Genomic DNA, 25,859 nt, shown 5'->3' on the forward strand with positions numbered 1-25,859 from the left:
CCTGTAGATCAGGAGGGTCCATATGTAACAGCGGGTATTTTGGGTTCTACTGATCAGTTCCTAGTTGACACCGGAGCTACTCGTAGTGCTTTGTCTAAAAGGTTGGTTCCGAGGGCTCCCCTGTCTGGCGAAATGATTACATGTGTAGGGTTTGATGGCACACCCTCCCCTAGCCCATTGTCAAAACCCCTAGCGCTTTGTCTCGACAAATTTTTTAGTTTTGGCCAATTTTTGTTATCACCCTACACCCCAGATAACATTTTGGGCATTGATTTGCTTAAATATTTTCGAGCAACGATACGGTGCGCTCCGGAGGGAGTGCGTGTCATTCTCAATGACAACTATCCTGACCCAAATAGGTTTTATACTATACAGGATATTTCAGCTTTGGCCTCTCTCCCGCACACGTTATGGGCGACCTCAGACACGGATGTGGGAGAGATGCGTATTCCACCTATTCACATTACTGTTAAGGAGGGAGCTTCTCTGCCACGTGTGCCACAGTACAAGATTTCGAAGGAGGGAGAAATTGCCCTGACACACATTGTCCAGGATCTGATTGCGGCTGGGGTGGTAGAAGAGGTTTCCTACAATGTTTGTAATAGTCCTATTCTGCCGATTCTGAAAAGAGACACTGACGACAAAATTTATCGATTTATTATTGACCTGAGAGAGATCAACAAAATTGTTGTTCCCCAATACCCGGTGGTGTCTGATATTACAACATTACTTACGATGGTACCACCATCGGCTACGACTTTTAGCGTAATTGATTTGAAGAACGCCTTCTTTTCTATTCCTATCCATCCCGATAGTAGATACTTATTTGGCTTTACGTTAAATAATAAATCGTATAGATTTTGTCGTGTTCCTCAAGGGTACACTGAGAGTCCGAGTATCTACAGCCAGGCTTTGAAAAGACAGCTTGATTCTTTTGTGTTGCAGTCGGGGGTTGTCCTTATCCAATATGTGGATGACCTCCTGCTAGCTGCTGATTCTTATGCACAATGTGAAGAAAGTACGATTGCGCTGCTTTCTTTTCTGGCACAGAACAATCATAAGGTTTCCAAGAAAAAGCTTCAATATTGTAGACCCAAGGTGACCTACCTCGGTCATCTTTTGTCTAAGGAGGGGCGTGCATTGACATCAGATCGAATTCAAACAATTTTAGATACACCAGTCCCCCGTACACAGAGGGATGTGCGTGCCTTCATAGGGTTGACGTCCTTTTGTAGACAATGGATAATGGGGTTTTCGCAAATTATAAAGCCTTTGCTAGCGTTACTGTCCAAAACTACACCAATGCCCCTTGAATGGACAGATGAATGTCAGAATGCTTTTGAACAGTTGAGACAGGCCCTTTGTTCTGCACCCGTGTTAGGCACACCAGATTACACGAAACTTTTTACATTGTACGTGCATGAGAATGATGGGTGCGCGTTGTCAGTGTTAGTGCAATTACACGGGGATAAGCAGAGACCATGTGCGTATTTCTCTGCCACTCTTGATCCTGTAGCACGAGGGTTGCCTGGGTGTTTCCGAGCGGTAGCAGCCACAGCAGTAGCCATACGACAGAGTGAGGGAATAGTGTTATCACATAAACTGTTGGTGTTAGTTCCTCACGCAGTAGATGCCTTGTTAAACCAAACGAAAACCCAGTACCTCACGAGTGCACGATTAACAGGATATGAGCTTACGCTGTTGGCGCCACATATTACACTGAAAAGATGTGCTACTTTGAACCCTGCCACTTTATTGCCCTATCCGGTCGAGGAGGGTCAGGAAGAAAAACATCACGACTGTGTTTTCCTGACCGAGGAACAGACAAAGGGTCGTATCGACTTACAGGATATGCCACTTCCAGATGTGGATGGGGAACTGTGGGGCGATGGATCGTGTTTGAGGCTGCCAGATGGTACTACTTCTGCAGCTTATGCGATCACGACACTTAAGACAGTGGTGGAAACAGCTAGAATACCACAGAAATCGGCTCAGGCAGCGGAGCTGATAGCTTTAACAAGAGCCTGCAAATTGAGCGCTGGTTTATGTGTGAACATTTACACAGACAGCCAGTATGCCTTCGGAGTAGCGCATGACTTTGGGCTACTCTGGAGAGAACGCGGGTTTCTGACTTCTCATGGAGAACACATTATGCACGGAGAACTGGTGCGTGATCTCCTAAATGCGTTGCTTTGCCCGAAGAAGGTAGCGATAGTAAAATGTAGTGCCCATAAGAAGATCACTGATAAAGTGGGTCAGGGAAATGCCTTTGCGGATAGCATAGCGAGACAAACGGCTATGTTTCCAACTGACTCCCCCATGTACGTGACAAAGTCTCAAGCTGAACGATGGAACGATGCTAGAGCTGAGATATTAGATATTCAAAAGTCAGCCACTGAAGCTGAACTTGCGGTATGGGCAGTAGGTGGGGTGCTTGATGATGAAGGGTGTTGGAGAAGTAAAGATATGGAGAAGTGGAAATTGCCTGCAGCTTACTTGCAGGTGAAGGTCCAAATGGCACATGGGTTTATACACGTAGGGGCTCTTGCGATCACTCGACTGTTGACACGAGTTTGGGAGCATCCCGAGATTGCCAATACTGCTAAGAGAGTAGTGCAGACCTGTCTGATATGCTTGCAGCACAACCCTGGAAAGGGGACCCATACTCCGAAAGGAGGGTTCGTTCCACCTTCTGCACCATTCGAGGTACTCCAAATGGATTATATCCAGCTTGAGCGCTGTAATAACCTTAAGTATGTCTTAGTGGTGGTGTGCACTTTTAGCAAATGGGTTGAGGCTTTCCCCACGAAAGACAATACTGCTTTGACAACAGCTAAGGTTTTGCTCAAGGAGTACTTCCCTCGATTTGGAATCTGTAAATATCTGTGGAGCGACAATGGGCCTCATTTTGTCGGGAAAATTGTGTAATATGTGTTGAAGGGGTTAGGGATTCAGCAGAAGTTTCATGCTGTGTTCCACCCTCAGTCGGCAGGTCTTGTTGAGCGGTACAATGCCACGTTGAAATTAAAACTGGCTAAGATCGTGGCGTCCACGTCATTGAAATGGCCGGATGCCTTACCGCTAGCATTACTCTCCCTCAGTTCAATACCCCATTCTCGAACGGGCCTCACACCATATGAAGTGGTGTTTGGAAGGCCAATGAACATATGAGGGGTGCCTAAGCCGCGATTGATACATAATGTGCCTTGTGTAATGATGAATGACTATTTGGCACGATTAACAAATGATTTGCTTTCTATTCATCAACAGGTTCGAGAAGCGCTCCCTGACAACTCTACTGGAGAGGGCCATGATCTTCGTCCTGGGGACTTTGTGATGATTCGGTCGTTCGAGAGGACGAATAGCTTGGAACCGAGGTGGCGTGGCCCCGAGCAAGTCCTTCTCGCCACTCGGACAGCTGTACGAGTGACCAACAGGAAGCGGTGGATACATTCAACACACTGCCGTCGTGTCTCTTCTGATTTGGTAAATCCTGTTGTGTTGACCGATTATAAAGAGATTTTGGAAAAGGAAAAGAGCCCAGCTGTGACGTCGGCCGAAGTTGAGGGAGCCTTCCCGGACCACACTGCTTCTGGACGAGAGCGATATAATCTACGTCCGCGATAAGAAGAGTTCTTTCAGTTTTTTTAATGACTGGTTGGTTACCGCTCCAGGTTTGTGAAACGGAAACCGGGAATTCCACGGGAGGGGGGGGATCAGTTCTGCCAGTGTAGCGACACCCGTCTTGGCCCGGAGAAGAAAACAACGGCTACCTCGGAGTTCAGCACCATATTTTTCTTTTTTTAGGTATACACGTATGTGTATGTGAAACTTTGTGAGCAATTCGAACTATTTGAGACTCTGCAAAGGTTCTCAGAACTATGGCATCATCAGCAGCACGAGATAAGAGACTCTTGGGTGCCATTCTCTTTGTCCTAACTATTGTGGTGATTGCGGTAATAGCCTGGGTAGTTGAACTTGTGGTACCTGCACGTGAACATTTGCTGCCGACTACCCCGGCTCCATCTGAACATTTCCATTTTACCCTGCCTTATCACGAAGAACGGCACCGACAGACTTATCTGAACAATAGTTTCATTCAGATCCTACATCATACACATAATATGACAAATACTTCAAATTGCTGGGTATGTGGGATGTTGCCTGGGCATCAGAAGAAAGGGGGTACTCCACTCATCCCTCTCCCGTTTTCACATAATGGATCCTGTAATGCATTTTATACTCTCCTCTTTACTTTGAGATGGCCCACAAAAGGGGGAGTGCTTTTTCGTTTGAATAAATTGTGTCATCATGATCGGGATGGGTATCCACAAGCTGAGGGTACTTGATTTGAATATGAGGAGTACCGCCCTGACAATGTGTCTGCTTCACGAATGTATAGCAACCAGCGAAATGTCAATATATCGAATGCACATGTTATTAATGTTATTGCTACTAAAGCAGACCTATGTATCCGTAATAAAGGTGTAATTTCTGTTGGGAAAAGTGAATGTAACACCACACTCACGTTTGATAGTCCTACTGGTATATCGTTTGTAACCTCCCGAAATACTTACTTCATCTGTGGAACGAAGGGTTATCGTCAGCTTCCTTTGGGATGGTCAGGCACTTGCTATGTGTCTTTTGTATTGCTGCCTGTATTCATTGCCCCACCAATGTATCATAACAATTACATCCTCTATCACGACTTTGTTTTAAACCGTGATAAACGTTCCCTTGTCTTGGACGATGTCGATCAAACGGACACTACTTTGCAACAGTATGTGGACTTTAATTTGGGTTTGTTCTCTTTCGTTGGGGCAGCTTTGAACAGTCGAAAGATCCGACGACTAACTCGTGTTGTTGAGGCTGTGGCTAATGATACTGCAATTGCACTCGGAAATGTCACTGAAGAAGTACAGATTTCTAGAATTGTTGCGCTTCAGAACCGGATGGTTCTGGATGTAGTGTTAGCTGACCGTGGGGGGGCATGTAGAATCATCGGAAGTAGCTGTTGCGTCTACATACCTGACAATTCACCATCTGTATATGATGCTATCACTAAACTACATAAGATAGCGGCTGAAATACATCCAGATAATGGTACTTGGACTCTGTCAGGATGGTTCTGGTCAATACTCACCACGTGGGGATGGAAACTGTTAACGATTCTATGTGTCATTGTGGGAATTCTGTTTTTCATTTGCTTATGTATCCAATGTGGCCCAGTTTTTTGTTCTATGTGCTTGTCAGTTTGTGTACCATCGAGACGAGCTCTTGCTCATGACAAAATGATGCTTCATAAAGAAGTAACACAAATAATGCTAATTGATATAGAAGATGAACACCCTGATTATGTCCACTATGAGGTAGCTTCAGCTAAACGCTAAAAGGGTCGTCTGTTGTATTTTGACGATGGCTGGGTTAGCGCTTAGCTTTGCTACACGTTTCCCGCTTAAATTAGCTATACGTAGAAAACGCCATTTTGTACGTGTTGGCGGCCATCTTAAATCATGAGCGGCCTCGTGGCCGGCGTGCCCTTTAGTCCTTTGTCCGTTCCATTGACCACTCGAGTCTGCCCAGCAACAGGCTATTTTTAGTATTGGTCAAGCCCACACATGCGCAGTTCATACTGACCAGTCACTCCTTAGGAATGTGCCGCAAACTGACCAGTGGGTTTGAAACCCTCCAATGAGCTGGCAGTATTCCAAAATATGCCCTTATATGTACATAATGTTCTGCAACTTTGTGCCGCGTGTTCGTTTTATTACCTATAGAATTGTATAAAAGAAAGGGTCACACCGTGGGGTCTTAATAAACTTGTTCTTTGACTTTTACAGTTTCCGTGCCAACAGTTCTTCCAATGTATGTGGGTTATCTTCGGAACATGTAGGCCTTGGGAACCCAATACGACAAAATGACACAGCCTAGTTGTGTAATGATGTAACAATGGTTGCAAAATGACACAGCCTAGTTGTGTAATGATGTAACAATGGTTGAAAAATGACACAGCCTTGTTGTGTAATGATGTAACAATGGTTGCAAAATGACACAGCCTAGTTGTGTAATGATGTAACAATGGTTGAAAAATGACACAGCCTAGTTGTGTAATGATGTAACAATGGTTGCAAAATGACACAGCCTAGTTGTGTAATGGTGTAACAATGGTTACAAAATGACACATCCTTGTTGTGTAATGGTGTAACAATGGTTGCAAAATGACACAGCCTCTTGGCGTAATGGTGTAACAATGGTTACAAAATGACACAGCCAAGTTGTATAATGGTGTAACAATGGTTACAAAATGACACAGCCACGTTGTATAATGGTGTAACAATGGTTACAAAATGACACAGCCACGTTGTGTAATGGTGTAACAATGGTTACAAAATGACACAGCCATGTTGTGTAATGGTGTAACAATGATTGAAAAATGACACCGCCTTGTTGTGTAATGATGTAACAATGGTTGCAAAATGACACAGCCTAGTTGTGTAATGATGTAAAAATGGTTGCAAAATGACACAGCCTAGTTGTGTAATGATGTAACAATGGTTGCAAAATGACACAGCCTAGTTGTGTAATGATGTAACAATGGTTGCAAAATGACACAGCCTAGTTGTGTAATGGTGTAACAAAGGTTGCAAAATGACACAGCCTAGTTGTGTAATGATGTAACAATGGTTGCAAAATGACACAGCCTAGTTGTGTAATGAGGTAACAATGGTTGCAAAATGACACAGCCTAGTTGTGTAATGATGTAACAATGGTTGAAAAATGACGCAGCCTTGTTGTGTAATGGTGTAACAATGGTTACACAATGACAAGTCACATTGTGTAATGGTGTAACAATGGTTACAAAATGACACATCCAAGTTGTGTAATGGTGTAACAATGGTTGAAAAATGACACAGCCTTGTTGTGTAATGATGTAACAATGGTTGCAAAATGGCAAAATGACACAGCCTAGTTGTGTAATGATGTAACAATGGTTGCAAAATGACACAGCCTAGTTGTGCAATAATGTAACAATGGTTGCAAAATGACACAGCCTAGTTGTGTAATGGTGTAACAATGGTTGCAAAATGACACAGCCTAGTTGTGTAATGGTGTAACAATGGTTGAAAAATGACACAGCCTTGTTGTGTAATGGTGTAAAAATGGTTACACAATGACAAGCCACATTGTGTAATGAAGTAACAATGGTTACAAAATGACACAGCCAAGTTGTGTAATGGTGTAACAATGGTTGAAAAATGACACAGCCTTGTTGTGTAATGATGTAACAATGGTTGCAAAATGACACAGCCTAGTTTGTAATGATGTAACAATGGTTGCAAAATGACACAGCCTAGTTGTGTAATGATGTAACAATGGTTGCAAAATGACACACCCTAGTTGTGTAATGGTGTAACAATGGTTGCAAAATGACACAGCCTAGTTGTGTAATGATGTAACAATGGTTGCAAAATGACACAGCCTAGTTGTGTAATGATGTAACAATGGTTGAAAAATGACACAGCCTTGTTGTGTAATGATGTAACAATGGTTGCAAAATGACACAGCCTAGTTGTGTAATGGTGTAACAATGGTTACAAAATGACACATCCTTGCTGTGTAATGATGTAACAATGGTTGCAAAATGACACAGCCTCTTGGCGTAATGGTGTAACAATTGTTACAAAATGACACAGCCAAGTTGTATAATGGTGTAACAATGGTTACAAAATGACACAGCCACGTTGTATAATGGTGTAACAATGGTTACAAAATGACACAGCCACGTTGTGTAATGGTGTGACAATGGTTACAAAATGACACAGCCATGTTGTGTAATGGTGTAACAATGATTGAAAAATGACACAGCCTTGTTGTGTAATGATGTAACAATGGTTGCAAAATGACACAGCCTAGTTGTGTAATGATGTAAAAATGGTTGCAACATGACACAGCCTAGTTGTGTAATGATGTAACAATGGTTGCAAAATGACACAGCCTAGTTGTGTAATGATGTAACAATGGTTGCAAAATGACACAGCCTAGTTGTGTAATGATGTAACAATGGTTGCAAAATGACACCGCCTAGTTGTGTAATGATGTTACAATGGTTGCAAAATGACACAGCCTAGTTGTGTAATGGTGTAACAATGGTTGCAAAATGACACAGCCTAGTTGTGTAATGATGTAACAATGGTTGCAAAATGACACAGCCATGTTGTGTAATGGTGTAACAATGGTTGCAAAATGACACAGCCTAGTTGTGTAATGATGTAACAATGGTTGCAAAATGACACAGCCTAGTTGTGTAATGGTGTAACAATGGTTGCAAAATGACACAGCCTAGTTGTGTAATGATGTAACAATGGTTGCAAAATGACACAGCCTAGTTGTGTAATGATGTAACAATGGTTGCAAAATGACACAGCCACGTTGTGTAATGGTGTAACAATGGTTGCAAAATGACACAGCCTAGTTGTGTAATGATGTAACAATGGTTGCAAAATGACACAGCCTAGTTGTGTAATGATGTAACAATGGTTGCAAAATGACGCAGCCTAGTTGTGTAATGATGTAACAATGGGTGAAAAATGACACAGCCTTGTCGTGTAATGGTGTAACAATGGTTACACAATGACAAGCCACATTGTGTAATGGTGTAACAATGGTTACAAAATGACACAGCCAAGTTGTGTAATGGTGTAACAATGGTTGAAAAATGACACAGCCTTGTTGTGTAATGATGTAAGAATGGTTGCAAAATGACACAGCCTAGTTGTGTAATGATGTAACAATGGTTGCAAAATGACACAGCCTAGTTGTGTAATGATGTAACATTGGTTGCAAAATGACACAGCCTAGTTGTGTAATGGTGTAACAATGGTTGCAAAATGACACAGCCTAGTTGTGTAATGATGTAACAATGGTTGCAAAATGACACAGCCTAGTTGTGTAATGATGTAACAATGGTTGAAAAATGACAAAGCTTTGTTGTGTAATGATGTAACAATGGTTGCAAAATGACACAGCCTAGTTTTGTAATGATGTAACAATGGTTGAAAAATGACAAAGCCTTGTTGTGTAATGATGTAACAATGGTTGCAAAATGACACAGCCTAGTTGTGTAATGGTGTAACAATGGTTACCAAATGACACATCCTTGTTGTGAAATGATGTAACAATGGTTGCAAAATGACACAGCCTAGTTGTAGAATAGTGTAACAATGGTTACAAAATGACACAGCCACGTTGTGTAATGGTGTAACAATGGTTACAAAATGACACAGCCATGTTGTGTAGTGGTGTAACAATGATTGAAAAATGACACAGCCTTGTTGTGTAATGATGTAACAATGGTTGCAAAATGACACAGCCTAGTTGTGTAATGATGTAAAAATCGTTGCAAAATGACACAGCCTAGTTGTGTAATGATGTAACAATGGTTGCAAAATGAAACAGCCTAGTTGTATAATGATGTAACAATGGTTGCAAAATGACACAGCCTAGTTGTGTAATGGTGTAACAATGGTTGCAAAATGACACAGCCTAGTTGTGTAATGATGTAACAATGGTTGCAAAATGACACAGCCACGTTGTGTAATGGTGTAAATGGTTGCAAAATGACACAGCCTAGTTGTGTAATGGTGTAACAATGGTTGCAAAATGACACAGCCTAGTTGTGTAATGATGTATCAATGGTTGCAAAATGACACAGCCACGTAGTGTAATGGTGTAAATGGTTGCAAAATGACACAGCCACGTTGTGTAATGATGTAACAATGGTTGAAAAATGACACAGCCTTGTTGTGTAATGGTGTAACAATGGTTACACAATGACAAGCCACATTGTGTAATGCTGTAACAATGGTTACAAAATGACACAGCCATGTTGTGTAATGGTGTAACAATGGTTGCAAAATGACACAGCCTAGTTGTGTAATGGTGTAACAATGGTTGCAAAATGACACAGCCTAGTTGTGTAATGATGTAACAATGGTTGCAAAATGACACAGCCTAGTTGTGTAATGATGTAACAATGGTTGAAAAATGACACAGCCTTGTTGTGTAATGATGTAACAATTTTTGCAAAATGACACAGCCTAGTTGTGTAATGATGTAACAATGGTTGAAAAATGACACAGCCTTGTTGTGTAATGATGTAACAATGGTTGCAAAATGACACAGCCTAGTTGTGTAATGATGTAACAATGGTTGAAAAATGACACAGCCTAGTTGTGTAATGATGTAACAATGGTTGCAAAATGGCACAGCCTAGTTGTGTAATGGTGTAACAATGGTTACAAAATGACACATCCTTGTTGTGAAATGATGTAACAATGGTTGCAAAATGACACAGCCTCTTGGCGTAATGGTGTAACAATGGTTACAAAATGACACAGCCAAGTTGTATATTGGTGTAACAATGGTTACAAAATGACACAGCCACGTTGTATAATCGTGTAACAATGGTTACAAAATGACACAGCCACGTTGTGTAATGGTGTGTAATGATTGAAAAATGACACAGCCTTGTTGTGTAATGATGTAACAATGGTTACAAAATGACACAGCCTAGTTGTGTAATGATGTAAAAATGGTTGCAAAATGACACAGCCTAGTTGTGTAATGATGTAACAATGGTTGCAAAATGACACAGCCTAGTTGTGTAATGGTGTAACAATGGTTGCAAAATGACACAGCCTAGTTGTGTAATGATGTAACAATGGTTGCAAAATGACACAGCCACGTAGTGTAATGGTGTAAATGGTTGCAAAATGACACAGCCACGTTGTGTAATGATGTAACAATGGTTGAAAAATGACACAGCCTTGTTGTGTAATGGTGTACCAATGGTTACACAATGACAAGCCACATTGTGTAATGGTGTAACAATGGTTACAAAATGACACAGCCATGTTGTGTAATGGTGTAACAATGGTTGCAAAATGACACAGCCTAGTTGTGTAATGATGTAACAATGGTTGCAAAATGACACAGCCTGGTTGTGTAATGGTGTAACAATGGTTGCAAAATGACACAGCCTAGTTGTGTAATGATGTAACAATGGTTGCAAAATGACACAGCCACGTTGTGTAATGGTGTAACAATGGTTGCAAAATGACACAGCCTAGTTGTGTAATGATGTAACAATGGTTACAAAATGACACAGCCTAGTTGTGTAATGGTGTAACAATGGTTGCAAAATGACACAGCCTAGTTGTGTAATGATGTAACAATGGTTGCAAAATGACACAGCCTAGTTGTCTAATGATGTAACAATGGTTGCAAAATGACACAGCCTAGTTGTGTAATGATGTAACAATGGTTGCAAAATGACACAGCCTTGTTGTGTAATGATGTAACAATGGTTGCAAAATGACACAGCCTAGTTGTGTAATGGTGTAACAATGGTTACAAAATGACACATCCTTGTTGTGTAATGATGTAACAATGGTTGCAAAATGACACAGCCTCTTGGCGTAATGGTGTAACAATGGTTACAAAATGACACAGCCAAGTTGTATAATGGTGTAACAATGGTTACAAAATGACACAGCCACGTTGTATAATGGTGTAACAATGGTTACAAAATGACACAGCCACATTGTGTAATGGTGTAACAATGGTTACAAAATGACACAGCCATGTTGTGTAATGGTGTAACAATGATTGAAAAATGACACAGCCTTGTTGTGTAATGATGTAACAATGGTTGCAAAATGACACAGCCTAGTTGTGTAATGATGTAAAAATGGTTGCAAAATGACACAGCCTAGTTGTGTAATGATGTAACAATGGTTGCAAAATGACACAGCCTAGTTGTGTAATGATGTAAAAATGGTTGCAAAATGACACAGCCCAGTTGTGTAATGGTGTAACAAAGGTTGCAAAATGACACAGCCTAGTTGTGTAATGATGTAACAATGGTTGCAAAATGACACAGCCTAGTTGTGTAATGATGTAACAATGGTTGCAAAATGACACAGGCTAGTTGTGTAATGATGTAACAATGGTTGAAAAATGACACAGCCTTGTTGTGTAATGGTGTAACAATGGTTACACAATGACAAGCCACATTGTGTAATGGTGTAACAATGGTTACAAAATGACACATCCAAGTTGTGTAATGGTGTAACAATGGTTGAAAAATGACACAGCCTTGTTGTGTAATGATGTAACAATGGTTGCAAAATGACACAGCCTAGTTGTGTAATGATGTAAAAATGGTTGCAAAATGACACAGCCTAGTTGTGCAATGATGTAACAATGGTTGCAAAATGACACAGCCTAGTTGTGTAATGGTGTAACAATGGTTGCAAAATGACACAGCCTAGTTGTGTAATGATGTAACAATGGTTGCAAAATGACACAGCCTAGTTGTGTAATGATGTAACAATGGTTGAAAAATGACACAGCCTTGTTGTGTAATGATGTAACAATGGTTGGAAAATGACAAGCCACATTGTGTAATGGTGTAACAATGGCTACAAAATGACACAGCCAAGTTGTGTAATGGTGTAACAATGGTTGAAAAAGGACACAGCCTTGTTGTGTAATGATGTAACAATGGTTGCAAAATGACACAGCCTAGTTTGTAATGATGTAACAATGGTTGCAAAATGACACAGCCTAGTTGTGTAATGATGTAACAATGGTTGCAAAATGACACACCCTAGTTGTGTAATGGTGTAACAATGGTTGCAAAATGACACAGCCTAGTTGTGTAATGATGTAACAATGGTTGCAAAATGACACAGCCTAGTTGTGTAATGATGTAACAATGGTTGAAAAATGACACAGCCTTGTTGTGTAATGATGTAACAATGGTTGCAAAATGACACAGCCTAGTTGTGTAATGGTGTAACAATGGTTACAAAATGACACATCCTTGTTGTGTAATGATGTAACAATGGTTGCAAAATTACACAGCCTCTTGGCGTAATGGTGTAACAATGGTTACAAAATGACACAGCCAAGTTGTATAATGGTGTAACAATGGTTACAAAATGACACAGCCACGTTGTATAATGGTGTAACAATGGTTACAAAATGACACAGCCACGTTGTGTAATGGTGTGACAATGGTTACAAAATGACACAGCCATGTTGTGTAATGGTGTAACAATGATTGAAAAATGACACAGCCTTGTTGTGTAATGATGTAACAATGGTTGCAAAATGACACAGCCTAGTTGTGTAATGATGTAAAAATGGTTGCAAAATGACACAGCCTATTTATGTAATGATGTAACAATGGTTGCAAAATGACACAGCCTAGTTGTGTAATGATGTAACAATGGTTGCAAAATGACACAGCCTAGTTGTGTAATGATGAAACAATGGTTGCAAAATGACACTGCCTAGTTGTGTAATGATGTTACAATGGTTGCAAAATGACACAGCCTAGTTGTGTAATGGTGTAACAATGGTTGCAAAATGACACAGCCTAGTTGTGTAATGATGTAACAATGGTTGCAAAATGACACAGCCACGTTGTGTAATGGTGTAACAATGGTTGCAAAATGACGCAGCCTAGTTGTGTAATGATGTAACAATGGTTGCAAAACGACACAGCCTAGTTGTGTAATGGTGTAACAATGGTTGCAAAATGACACAGCCTAGTTGTGTAATGATGTAACAATGGTTGCAAAATGACACAGCCTAGTTGTGTAATGATGTAACAATGGTTGCAAAATGACACAGCCACGTTGTGTAATGGTGTAACAATGGTTGCAAAATGACACAGCCTAGTTGTGTAATGATGTAACAATGGTTGCAAAATGACACAGCCTAGTTGTGTAATGATGTAACAATGGTTGCAAAATGACACAGCCTAGTTGTGTAATGATGTAACAATGGGTGAAAAATGACACAGCCTTGTTGTGTAATGGTGTAACAATGGTTACACAATGACAAGCCACATTGTGTAATGGTGTGACAATGGTTACAAAATGACAAAGCCAAGTTGTGTAATGGTGTAACAATGGTTGAAAAATGACACAGCCTTGTTGTGTAATGATGTAAGAATGGTTGCAAAATGACACAGCCTAGTTGTGTAATGATGTAACAATGGTTGCAAAATGACACAGCCTAGTTGTGTAATGATGTAACATTGGTTGCAAAATGACACAGCCTAGTTGTGTAATGGTGTAACAATGGTTGCAAAATGACACAGCCTAGTTGTGTAATGATGTAACAATGGTTGCAAAATGACACAGCCTAGTTGTGTAATGATGTAACAATGGTTGAAAAATGACACAGCTGTGTTGTGTAATGATGTAACAATGGTTGCAAAATGACACAGCCTAGTTTTGTAATGATGTAACAATGGTTAAAAAATGACAAAGCCTTGTTGTGCAATGATGTAACAATGGTTGCAAAATGACTCAGCCTAGTTGTGTAATGGTGTAACAATGGTTACAAAATGACACATCCTTGTTGTGAAATGATGTAACAATGGTTGCAAAATGACACAGCCTCTTGGCGTAATGGTGTAACAATGGTTACAAAATGACACAGCCAAGTTGTATAATGGTGTAACAATGGTTACAAAATGACACAGCCACGTTGTATAATGGTGTAACAATGGTTACAAAATGACACAGCCACGTTGTGTAATGGTGTAACAATGGTTACAAAATGACACAGCCATGTTGTGTGGTGGTGTAACAATGATTGAAAAATGACACAGCCTAGTTGTGTAATGATGTAAAAATCGTTGCAAAATGACACAGCCTAGTTGTGTAATGATGTAACAATGGTTGCAAAATGAAACAGCCTAGTTGTATAATGATGTAACAATGGTTGCAAAATGACACAGCCTAGTTGTGTAATGGTGTAACAATGGTTGCAAAATGACACAGCCTAGTTGTGTAATGATGTAACAATGGTTGCAAAATGACACAGCCACGTTGTGTAATGGTGTAAATGGTTGCAAAATGACACAGCCTAGTTGTGTAATGATGTAACAATGGTTGAAAAATGACACAGCCTTGTTGTGTAATGGTGTAACTATGGTTACACAATGACAAGCCACATTGTGTAATGGTGTAACAATGGTTACAAAATGACACAGTCATGTTGTGTAATAGTGTAACAATGGTTGCAAAATGACACAGCCTAGTTGTGTAATGATGTAACAATGGTTGCAAAATGACACAGCCTAGTTGTGTAATGATGTAACAATGGTTGAAAAATGACACAGCTTTGTTGTGTAATGATGTAACAAAGGTTGCAAAATGACACAGCGTAGTTTTGTAATGATGTAACAATGGTTGAAAAATGACAAAGCCTTGTTGTGTAATGATGTAACAATGGTTGCAAAATGACACAGCCTAGTTGTGTAATGGTGTAACAATGGTTACAAAATGACACATCCTTGTTGTGAAATGATGTAACAATGGTTGCAAAATGACACAGCCTCTTGGCGTAATGGTGTAACAATGGTTACAAAATGACACAGCCAAGTTGTATAATGGTGTAACAATGGTTACAAAATGACACAGCCATGTTGTGTAGTGGTGTAACAATGATTGAAAAATGACACAGCCTTGTTGTGTAATGATGTAACAATGGTTGCAAAATGACACAGCCTAGTTGTGTAATGATGTAAAAATCGTTGCAAAATGACACAGCCTAGTTGTGTAATGATGTAACAATGGTTGCAAAATGAAACAGCCTAGTTGTATAATGATGTAACAATGGTTGCAAAATGACACAGCCTAGTTGTGTAATGGTGTAACAATGGTTGCAAAATGACACAGCCTAGTTGTGTAATGATGTAACAATGGTTGCAAAATGACACAGCCACGTTGTGTAATGGTGTAAATGGTTGCAAAATGACACAGCCTAGTTGTGTAATGGTGTAACAATGGTTGCAAAATGACACAGCCTAGTTGTGTAATGATGTATCAATGGTTGCAAAATGACACAGCCACGTAGTGTAATGGTGTAAATGGTTGCAAAATGACACAGCCACGTTGTGTAATGATGTAACAATGGTTGAAAAATGACACAGCCTTGTTGTGTAATGGTGTAACAATGGTTACACAATGACAAGCCACATTGTGTAATGCTGTAACAATGGTTACAAAATGACACAGCCATGTTGTGTAATGGTGTAACAATGGTTGCAAAATGACACAGCCTAGTTGTGTAATGGTGTAACAATGGTTGCAAAATGACACAGCCTAGTTGTGTAATGATGTAACAATGGTTGCAAAATGACACAGCCTAGTTGTGTAATGATGTAACAATGGTTGAAAAATGACACAGCCTTGTTGTGTAATGATGTAACAATTTTTGCAAAATGACACAGCCTAGTTGTGTAATGATGTAACAATGGTTGAAAAATGACACAGCCTAGTTGTGTAATGATGTAACAATGGTTGCAAAATGACACAGCCTAGTTGTGTAATGATGTAACAATGGTTGAAAAATGACACAGCCTAGTTGTGTAATGATGTAACAATGGTTGCAAAATGGCACAGCCTAGTTGTGTAATGGTGTAACAATGGTTACAAAATGACACATCCTTGTTGTGAAATGATGTAACAATGGTTGCAAAATGACACAGCCTCTTGGCGTAATGGTGTAACAATGGTTACAAAATGACACAGCCAAGTTGTATAATGGTGTAACAATGGTTACAAAATGACACAGCCACGTTGTATAATCGTGTAACAATGGTTACAAAATGACACAGCCACGTTGTGTAATGGTGTGTAATGATTGAAAAATGACACAGCCTTGTTGTGTAATGATGTAACAATGGTTGCAAAATGACACAGCCTAGTTGTGTAATGATGTAAAAATGGTTGCAAAATGACACAGCCTAGTTGTGTAATGATGTAACAATGGTTGCAAAATGACACAGCCTAGTTGTGTAATGGTGTAACAATGGTTGCAAAATGACACAGCCTAGTTGTGTAATGATGTAACAATGGTTGCAAAATGACACAGCCACGTAGTGTAATGGTGTAAATGGTTGCAAAATGACACAGCCACGTTGTGTAATGATGTAACAATGGTTGAAAAATGACACAGCCTTGTTGTGTAATGGTGTACCAATGGTTACACAATGACAAGCCACATTGTGTAATGGTGTAACAATGGTTACAAAATGACACAGCCATGTTGTGTAATGGTGTAACAATGGTTGCAAAATGACACAGCCTAGTTGTGTAATGATGTAACAATGGTTGCAAAATGACACAGCCTGGTTGTGTAATGGTGTAACAATGGTTGCAAAATGACACAGCCTAGTTGTGTAATGATGTAACAATGGTTGCAACGTTCTATAGCTTGCTACCCGCAGATGTATTCTGGAATGCCAGGCTATGCCTACTATGTATAAACAAAAACGACTTGCTATGGGGTCCAGAGAAACACTAAAAGGATCAGTGTCTGAAAAACCAGGTTGTCTGTGATGGATTATGTAGGGGTGGATATCCACACACACAAAAGTTGATGAATGAATGCGTATATGAGCTAAGCGTACTGCATAAGAGTAATGCACCAGATGAATTGGCGTGTGTGTGAGGGTCCACTGCATTGATTTGGAATATTTCCTGTATGTTTACTATTAAGTGTTTTTTAGCTTTATCCTGTATGTCACCCATTTTCCTAGCTCACCAATGCCCCCTGCATATGAATTAAAGCATTACAGAATTATTTCTCCTATGTATTTTGAAAACTGTGTAAAAAGGAAAAAGATGAAGATAACTAATAAGTGTATCTAATACTTGTGAAACCTGACTATGATTAGCTATTATGCGACCAGCACTGAATATATTAATATAAAATGTTGTCTGAAACGGGGGTCAAACACTATACTAAAAGATGTGTTTTTTCTACAGAGCACTTGGATATCAGATATATTTCACTACAGAATACAACCCCTCCTTCCCCTTTCTTGCCCTGACGAAGGTGCGGCCTATCTTTGGGGCCTGGCACCGAAACGCGCGTCGGCGTTGAAACCATCTCCCCTGAACATTGTACGATCTATCCCCGGCCTATGGCTGAGAGGAATATTCAGGATGTTCTCAGAGCAATTTACCTCAAAGTCCATCTGAGCAGAATGTTTGAATGAGCCTTGTATGAGTATGATTGGTTGCGATGTATGAATTTGTTGAAGTTTGAATGTTGGAAGGATGACGGGTTGTGTATATTTATAGATGTTTTTATCTTATAATTTTTCAAAAAAATGAGTTTGTACAATTATGTTATGTATAAAAATATATGAATCAATCAAGAATAAAAATGATATATTTTCTATAAAAGTGCTTCTGCTTAAATTGTATGCGGTCTTGAGTAATTGGTGAGCGCTAAAATGGGTGACTTTTGAAGATTCTGGACTCTTACTGAGCCTATACCTGATCAAACACGGGGCAGATCTACCTTCTTCTTTAAGCTACTAGTTGTGTAATGATGTAACAATGGTTGCAAAATGACACAGCCTTGTTGTGTAATGATGTAACAATGGTTGCAAAATGACACAGCCTAGTTGTGTAATGGTGTAACAATGGTTACAAAATGACACATCCTTGTTGTGTAATGATGTAACAATGGTTGCAAAATGACACAGCCTCTTGGCGTAATGGTGTAACAATGGTTACAAAATGACACAGCCAAGTTGTATAATGGTGTAACAATGGTTACAAAATGACACAGCCACGTTGTATAATGGTGTAACAATGGTTACAAAATGACACAGCCACATTGTGTAATGGTGTAACAATGGTTACAAAATGACACAGCCATGTTGTGTAATGGTGTAACAATGATTGAAAAATGACACAGCCTTGTTGTGTAATGATGTAACAATGGTTGCAAAATGACACAGCCTAGTTGTGTAATGATGTAAAAATGGTTGCAAAATGACACAGCCTAGTTGTGTAATGATGTAACAATGGTTGCAAAATGACACAGCCTAGTTGTGTAATGATGTAAAAATGGTTGCAAAATGACACAGCCCAGTTGTGTAATGGTGTAACAAAGGTTGCAAAATGACACAGCCTAGTTGTGTAATGATGTAACAATGGTTGCAAAATGACACAGCCTAGTTGTGTAATGATGTAACAATGGTTGCAAAATGACACAGGCTAGTTGTGTAATGATGTAACAATGGTTGAAAAATGACACAGCCTTGTTGTGTAATGGTGTAACAATGGTTACACAATGACAAGCCACATTGTGTAATGGTGTAACAATGGTTACAAAATGACACATCCAAGTTGTGTAATGGTGTAACAATGGTTGAAAAATGACACAGCCTTGTTGTGTAATGATGTAACAATGGTTGCAAAATGACACAGCCTAGTTGTGTAATGATGTAAAAATGGTTGCAAAATGACACAGCCTAGTTGTGCAATGATGTAACAATGGTTGCAAAATGACACAGCCTAGTTGTGTAATGGTGTAACAATGGTTGCAAAATGACACAGCCTAGTTGTGTAATGATGTAACAATGGTTGCAAAATGACACAGCCTAGTTGTGTAATGATGTAACAATGGTTGAAAAATGACACAGCCTTGTTGTGTAATGATGTAACAATGGTTGGAAAATGACAAGCCACATTGTGTAATGGTGTAACAATGGTTACAAAATGACACAGCCAAGTTGTGTAATGGTGTAACAATGGTTGAAAAAGGACACAGCCTTGTTGTGTAATGATGTAACAATGGTTGCAAAATGACACAGCCTAGTTTGTAATGATGTAACAATGGTTGCAAAATGACACAGCCTAGTTGTGTAATGATGTAACAATGGTTGCAAAATGACACACCCTAGTTGTGTATTGGTGTAACAATGGTTGCAAAATGACACAGCCTAGTTGTGTAATGATGTAACAATGGTTGCAAAATGACACAGCCTAGTTGTGTAATGATGTAACAATGGTTGAAAAATGACACAGCCTTGTTGTGTAATGATGTAACAATGGTTGCAAAATGACACAGCCTAGTTGTGTAATGGTGTAACAATGGTTACAAAATGACACATCCTTGTTGTGTAATGATGTAACAATGGTTGCAAAATGACACAGCCTCTTGGCGTAATGGTGTAACAATGGTTACAAAATGACACAGCCAAGTTGTATAATGGTGTAACAATGGTTACAAAATGACACAGCCACGTTGTATAATGGTGTAACAATGGTTACAAAATGACACAGCCACGTTGTGTAATGGTGTGACAATGGTTACAAAATGACACAGCCATGTTGTGTAATGGTGTAACAATGATTGAAAAATGACACAGCCTTGTTGTGTAATGATGTAACAATGGTTGCAAAATGACACAGCCTAGTTGTGTAATGATGTAAAAATGGTTGCAAAATGACACAGCCTATTTATGTAATGATGTAACAATGGTTGCAAAATGACACAGCCTAGTTGTGTAATGATGTAACAATGGTTGCAAAATGACACAGCCTAGTTGTGTAATGATGAAACAATGGTTGCAAAATGACACTGCCTAGTTGTGTAATGATGTTACAATGGTTGCAAAATGACACAGCCTAGTTGTGTAATGGTGTAACAATGGTTGCAAAATGACACAGCCTAGTTGTGTAATGATGTAACAATGGTTGCAAAATGACACAGCCACGTTGTGTAATGGTGTAACAATGGTTGCAAAATGACGCAGCCTAGTTGTGTAATGATGTAACAATGGTTGCAAAACGACACAGCCTAGTTGTGTAATGGTGTAACAATGGTTGCAAAATGACACAGCCTAGTTGTGTAATGATGTAACAATGGTTGCAAAATGACACAGCCTAGTTGTGTAATGATGTAACAATGGTTGCAAAATGACACAGCCACGTTGTGTAATGGTGTAACAATGGTTGCAAAATGACACAGCCTAGTTGTGTAATGATGTAACAATGGTTGCAAAATGACACAGCCTAGTTGTGTAATGATGTAACAATGGTTGCAAAATGACACAGCCTAGTTGTGTAATGATGTAACAATGGGTGAAAAATGACACAGCCTTGTTGTGTAATGGTGTAACAATGGTTACACAATGACAAGCCACATTGTGTAATGGTGTGACAATGGTTACAAAATGACAAAGCCAAGTTGTGTAATGGTGTAACAATGGTTGAAAAATGACACAGCCTTGTTGTGTAATGATGTAAGAATGGTTGCAAAATGACACAGCCTAGTTGTGTAATGATGTAACAATGGTTGCAAAATGACACAGCCTAGTTGTGTAATGATGTAACATTGGTTGCAAAATGACACAGCCTAGTTGTGTAATGGTGTAACAATGGTTGCAAAATGACACAGCCTAGTTGTGTAATGATGTAACAATGGTTGCAAAATGACACAGCCTAGTTGTGTAATGATGTAACAATGGTTGAAAAATGACACAGCTGTGTTGTGTAATGATGTAACAATGGTTGCAAAATGACACAGCCTAGTTTTGTAATGATGTAACAATGGTTAAAAAATGACAAAGCCTTGTTGTGCAATGATGTAACAATGGTTGCAAAATGACTCAGCCTAGTTGTGTAATGGTGTAACAATGGTTACAAAATGACACATCCTTGTTGTGAAATGATGTAACAATGGTTGCAAAATGACACAGCCTCTTGGCGTAATGGTGTAACAATGGTTACAAAATGACACAGCCAAGTTGTATAATGGTGTAACAATGGTTACAAAATGACACAGCCACGTTGTATAATGGTGTAACAATGGTTACAAAATGACACAGCCACGTTGTGTAATGGTGTAACAATGGTTACAAAATGACACAGCCATGTTGTGTGGTGGTGTAACAATGATTGAAAAATGACACAGCCTAGTTGTGTAATGATGTAAAAATCGTTGCAAAATGACACAGCCTAGTTGTGTAATGATGTAACAATGGTTGCAAAATGAAACAGCCTAGTTGTATAATGATGTAACAATGGTTGCAAAATGACACAGCCTAGTTGTGTAATGGTGTAACAATGGTTGCAAAATGACACAGCCTAGTTGTGTAATGATGTAACAATGGTTGCAAAATGACACAGCCACGTTGTGTAATGGTGTAAATGGTTGCAAAATGACACAGCCTAGTTGTGTAATGATGTAACAATGGTTGAAAAATGACACAGCCTTGTTGTGTAATGGTGTAACTATGGTTACACAATGACAAGCCACATTGTGTAATGGTGTAACAATGGTTACAAAATGACACAGTCATGTTGTGTAATAGTGTAACAATGGTTGCAAAATGACACAGCCTAGTTGTGTAATGATGTAACAATGGTTGCAAAATGACACAGCCTAGTTGTGTAATGATGTAACAATGGTTGAAAAATGACACAGCTTTGTTGTGTAATGATGTAACAAAGGTTGCAAAATGACACAGCGTAGTTTTGTAATGATGTAACAATGGTTGAAAAATGACAAAGCCTTGTTGTGTAATGATGTAACAATGGTTGCAAAATGACACAGCCTAGTTGTGTAATGGTGTAACAATGGTTACAAAATGACACATCCTTGTTGTGAAATGATGTAACAATGGTTGCAAAATGACACAGCCTCTTGGCGTAATGGTGTAACAATGGTTACAAAATGACACAGCCAAGTTGTATAATGGTGTAACAATGGTTACAAAATGACACAGCCACGTTGTATAATGGTGTAACAATGGTTACAAAATGACACAGCCACGTTGTGTAATGGTGTAACAATAGTTACAAAATGACACAGCCATGTTGTGTAGTGGTGTAACAATGATTGAAAAATGACACAGCCTTGTTGTGTAATGATGTAACAATGGTTGCAAAATGACACAGCCTAGTTGTGTAATGATGTAAAAATCGTTGCAAAATGACACAGCCTAGTTGTGTAATGATGTAACAATGGTTGCAAAATGAAACAGCCTAGTTGTATAATGATGTAACAATGGTTGCAAAATGACACAGCCTAGTTGTGTAATGGTGTAACAATGGTTGCAAAATGACACAGCCTAGTTGTGTAATGATGTAACAATGGTTGCAAAATGACACAGCCTAGTTGTGTAATTATGTAACAATGGTTGCAAAATGACACAGCCTAGTTGTGTAATGATGTAACAATGGTTGCAAAATGACACAGCCTTGTTGTGTAATGGTGTAACAATGGTTACACAATGACAAGGCACATTGTGTAATGGTGTAACAATGGTTACAAAATGACACATCCAAGTTGTGTAATGGTGTAACAATGGTTGAAAAATGACACAGCCTTGTTGTGTAATGATGTAACAATGGTTGCAAAATGACACAGCCTAGTTGTGTAATGATGTAACAATGGTTGCAAAATGACACAGCCTAGTTGTGCAATGATGTAACAATGGTTGCAAAATGACACAGCCTAGTTGTGTAATGGTGTAACAATGGTTGCAAAATGACACAGCCTAGTTGTGTAATGATGTAACAATGGTTGCAAAATGACACAGCCTAGTTGTGTAATGATGTAACAATGGTTGAAAAATGACACAGCCTTGTTGTGTAATGATGTAACAATGGTTGGAAAATGACAAGCCACATTGTGTAATGGTGTAACAATGGTTACAAAATGACACAGCCAAGTTGTGTAATGGTGTAACAATGGTTGAAAAAGGACACAGCCTTGTTGTGTAATGATGTAACAATGGTTGCAAAATGACACAGCCTAGTTTGTAATGATGTAACAATGGTTGCAAAATGACACAGCCTAGTTGTGTAATGATGTAACAATGGTTGCAAAATGACACACCCTAGTTGTGTAATGGTGTAACAATGGTTGCAAAATGACACAGCCTAGTTGTGTAATGATGTAACAATGGTTGAAAAATGACACAGCCTTGTTGTGTAATGATGTAACAATGGTTGGAAAATGACAAGCCACATTGTGTAATGGTGTAACAATGGTTGAAAAAGGACACAGCCTTGTTGTGTAATGATGTAACAATGGTTGCAAAATGACACAGCCTAGTTTGTAATGATGTAACAATGGTTGCAAAATGACACAGCCTAGTTGTGTAATGATGTAACAATGGTTGCAAAATGACACACCCTAGTTGTGTAATGGTGTAACAATGATTGCAAAATGACACAGCCTAGTTGTGTAATGATGTAACAATGGTTGCAAAATGACACAGCCTAGTTGTGTAATGATGTAACAATGGTTGAAAAATGACACAGCCTTGTTGTGTAATGATGTAACAATGGTTGCAAAATGACACAGCCTAGTTGTGTAATGGTGTAACAATGGTTACAAAATGACACATCCTTGTTGTGTAATGATGTAACAATGGTTGCAAAATGACACAGCCTCTTGGCGTAATGGTGTAACAATGGTTACAAAATGACACAGCCAAGTTGTATAATGGTGTAACAATGGTTACAAAATGACACAGCCACGTTGTATAATGGTGTAACAATGGTTACAAAATGACACAGCCACGTTGTGTAATGGTGTGACAATGGTTACAAAATGACACAGCCATGTTGTGTAATGGTGTAACAATGATTGAAAAATGACACAGCCTTGTTGTGTAATGATGTAACAATGGTTGCAAAATGACACAGCCTAGTTGTGTAATGATGTAAAAATGGTTGCAAAATGACACAGCCTATTTATGTAATGATGTAACAATGGTTGCAAAATGACACAGCCTAGTTGTGTAATGATGTAACAATGGTTGCAAAATGACACAGCCTAGTTGTGTAATGATGAAACAATGGTTGCAAAATGACACTGCCTAGTTGTGTAATGATGTTACAATGGTTGCAAAATGACACAGCCTAGTTGTGTAATGGTGTAACAATGGTTGCAAAATGACACAGCCTAGTTGTGTAATGATGTAACAATGGTTGCAAAATGACACAGCCACGTTGTGTAATGGTGTAACAATGGTTGCAAAATGACGCAGCCTAGTTGTGTAATGATGTAACAATGGTTGCAAAACGACACAGCCTAGTTGTGTAATGGTGTAACAATGGTTGCAAAATGACACAGCCTAGTTGTGTAATGATGTAACAATGGTTGCAAAATGACACAGCCTAGTTGTGTAATGATGTAACAATGGTTGCAAAATGACACAGCCACGTTGTGTAATGGTGTAACAATGGTTGCAAAATGACACAGCCTAGTTGTGTAATGATGTAACAATGGTTGCAAAATGACACAGCCTAGTTGTGTAATGTGTAACAATGGTTGCAAAATGACACAGCCTAGTTGTGTAATGATGTAACAATGGGTGAAAAATGACACAGCCTTGTTGTGTAATGGTGTAACAATGGTTACACAATGACAAGCCACATTGTGTAATGGTGTGACAATGGTTACAAAATGACAAAGCCAAGTTGTGTAATGGTGTAACAATGGTTGAAAAATGACACAGCCTTGTTGTGTAATGATGTAAGAATGGTTGCAAAATGACACAGCCTAGTTGTGTAATGATGTAACAATGGTTGCAAAATGACACAGCCTAGTTGTGTAATGATGTAACATTGGTTGCAAAATGACACAGCCTAGTTGTGTAATGGTGTAACAATGGTTGCAAAATGACACAGCCTAGTTGTGTAATGATGTAACAATGGTTGCAAAATGACACAGCCTAGTTGTGTAATGATGTAACAATGGTTGAAAAATGACACAGCTGTGTTGTGTAATGATGTAACAATGGTTGCAAAATGACACAGCCTAGTTTTGTAATGATGTAACAATGGTTAAAAAATGACAAAGCCTTGTTGTGCAATGATGTAACAATGGTTGCAAAATGACTCAGCCTAGTTGTGTAATGGTGTAACAATGGTTACAAAATGACACATCCTTGTTGTGAAATGATGTAACAATGGTTGCAAAATGACACAGCCTCTTGGCGTAATGGTGTAACA

The sequence above is a fragment of the Lissotriton vulgaris genome, unplaced genomic scaffold (assembly GCF_964263255.1).
Source record: "Lissotriton vulgaris unplaced genomic scaffold, aLisVul1.2 SCAFFOLD_627, whole genome shotgun sequence".
Taxonomy (NCBI): domain Eukaryota; kingdom Metazoa; phylum Chordata; class Amphibia; order Caudata; family Salamandridae; genus Lissotriton; species Lissotriton vulgaris.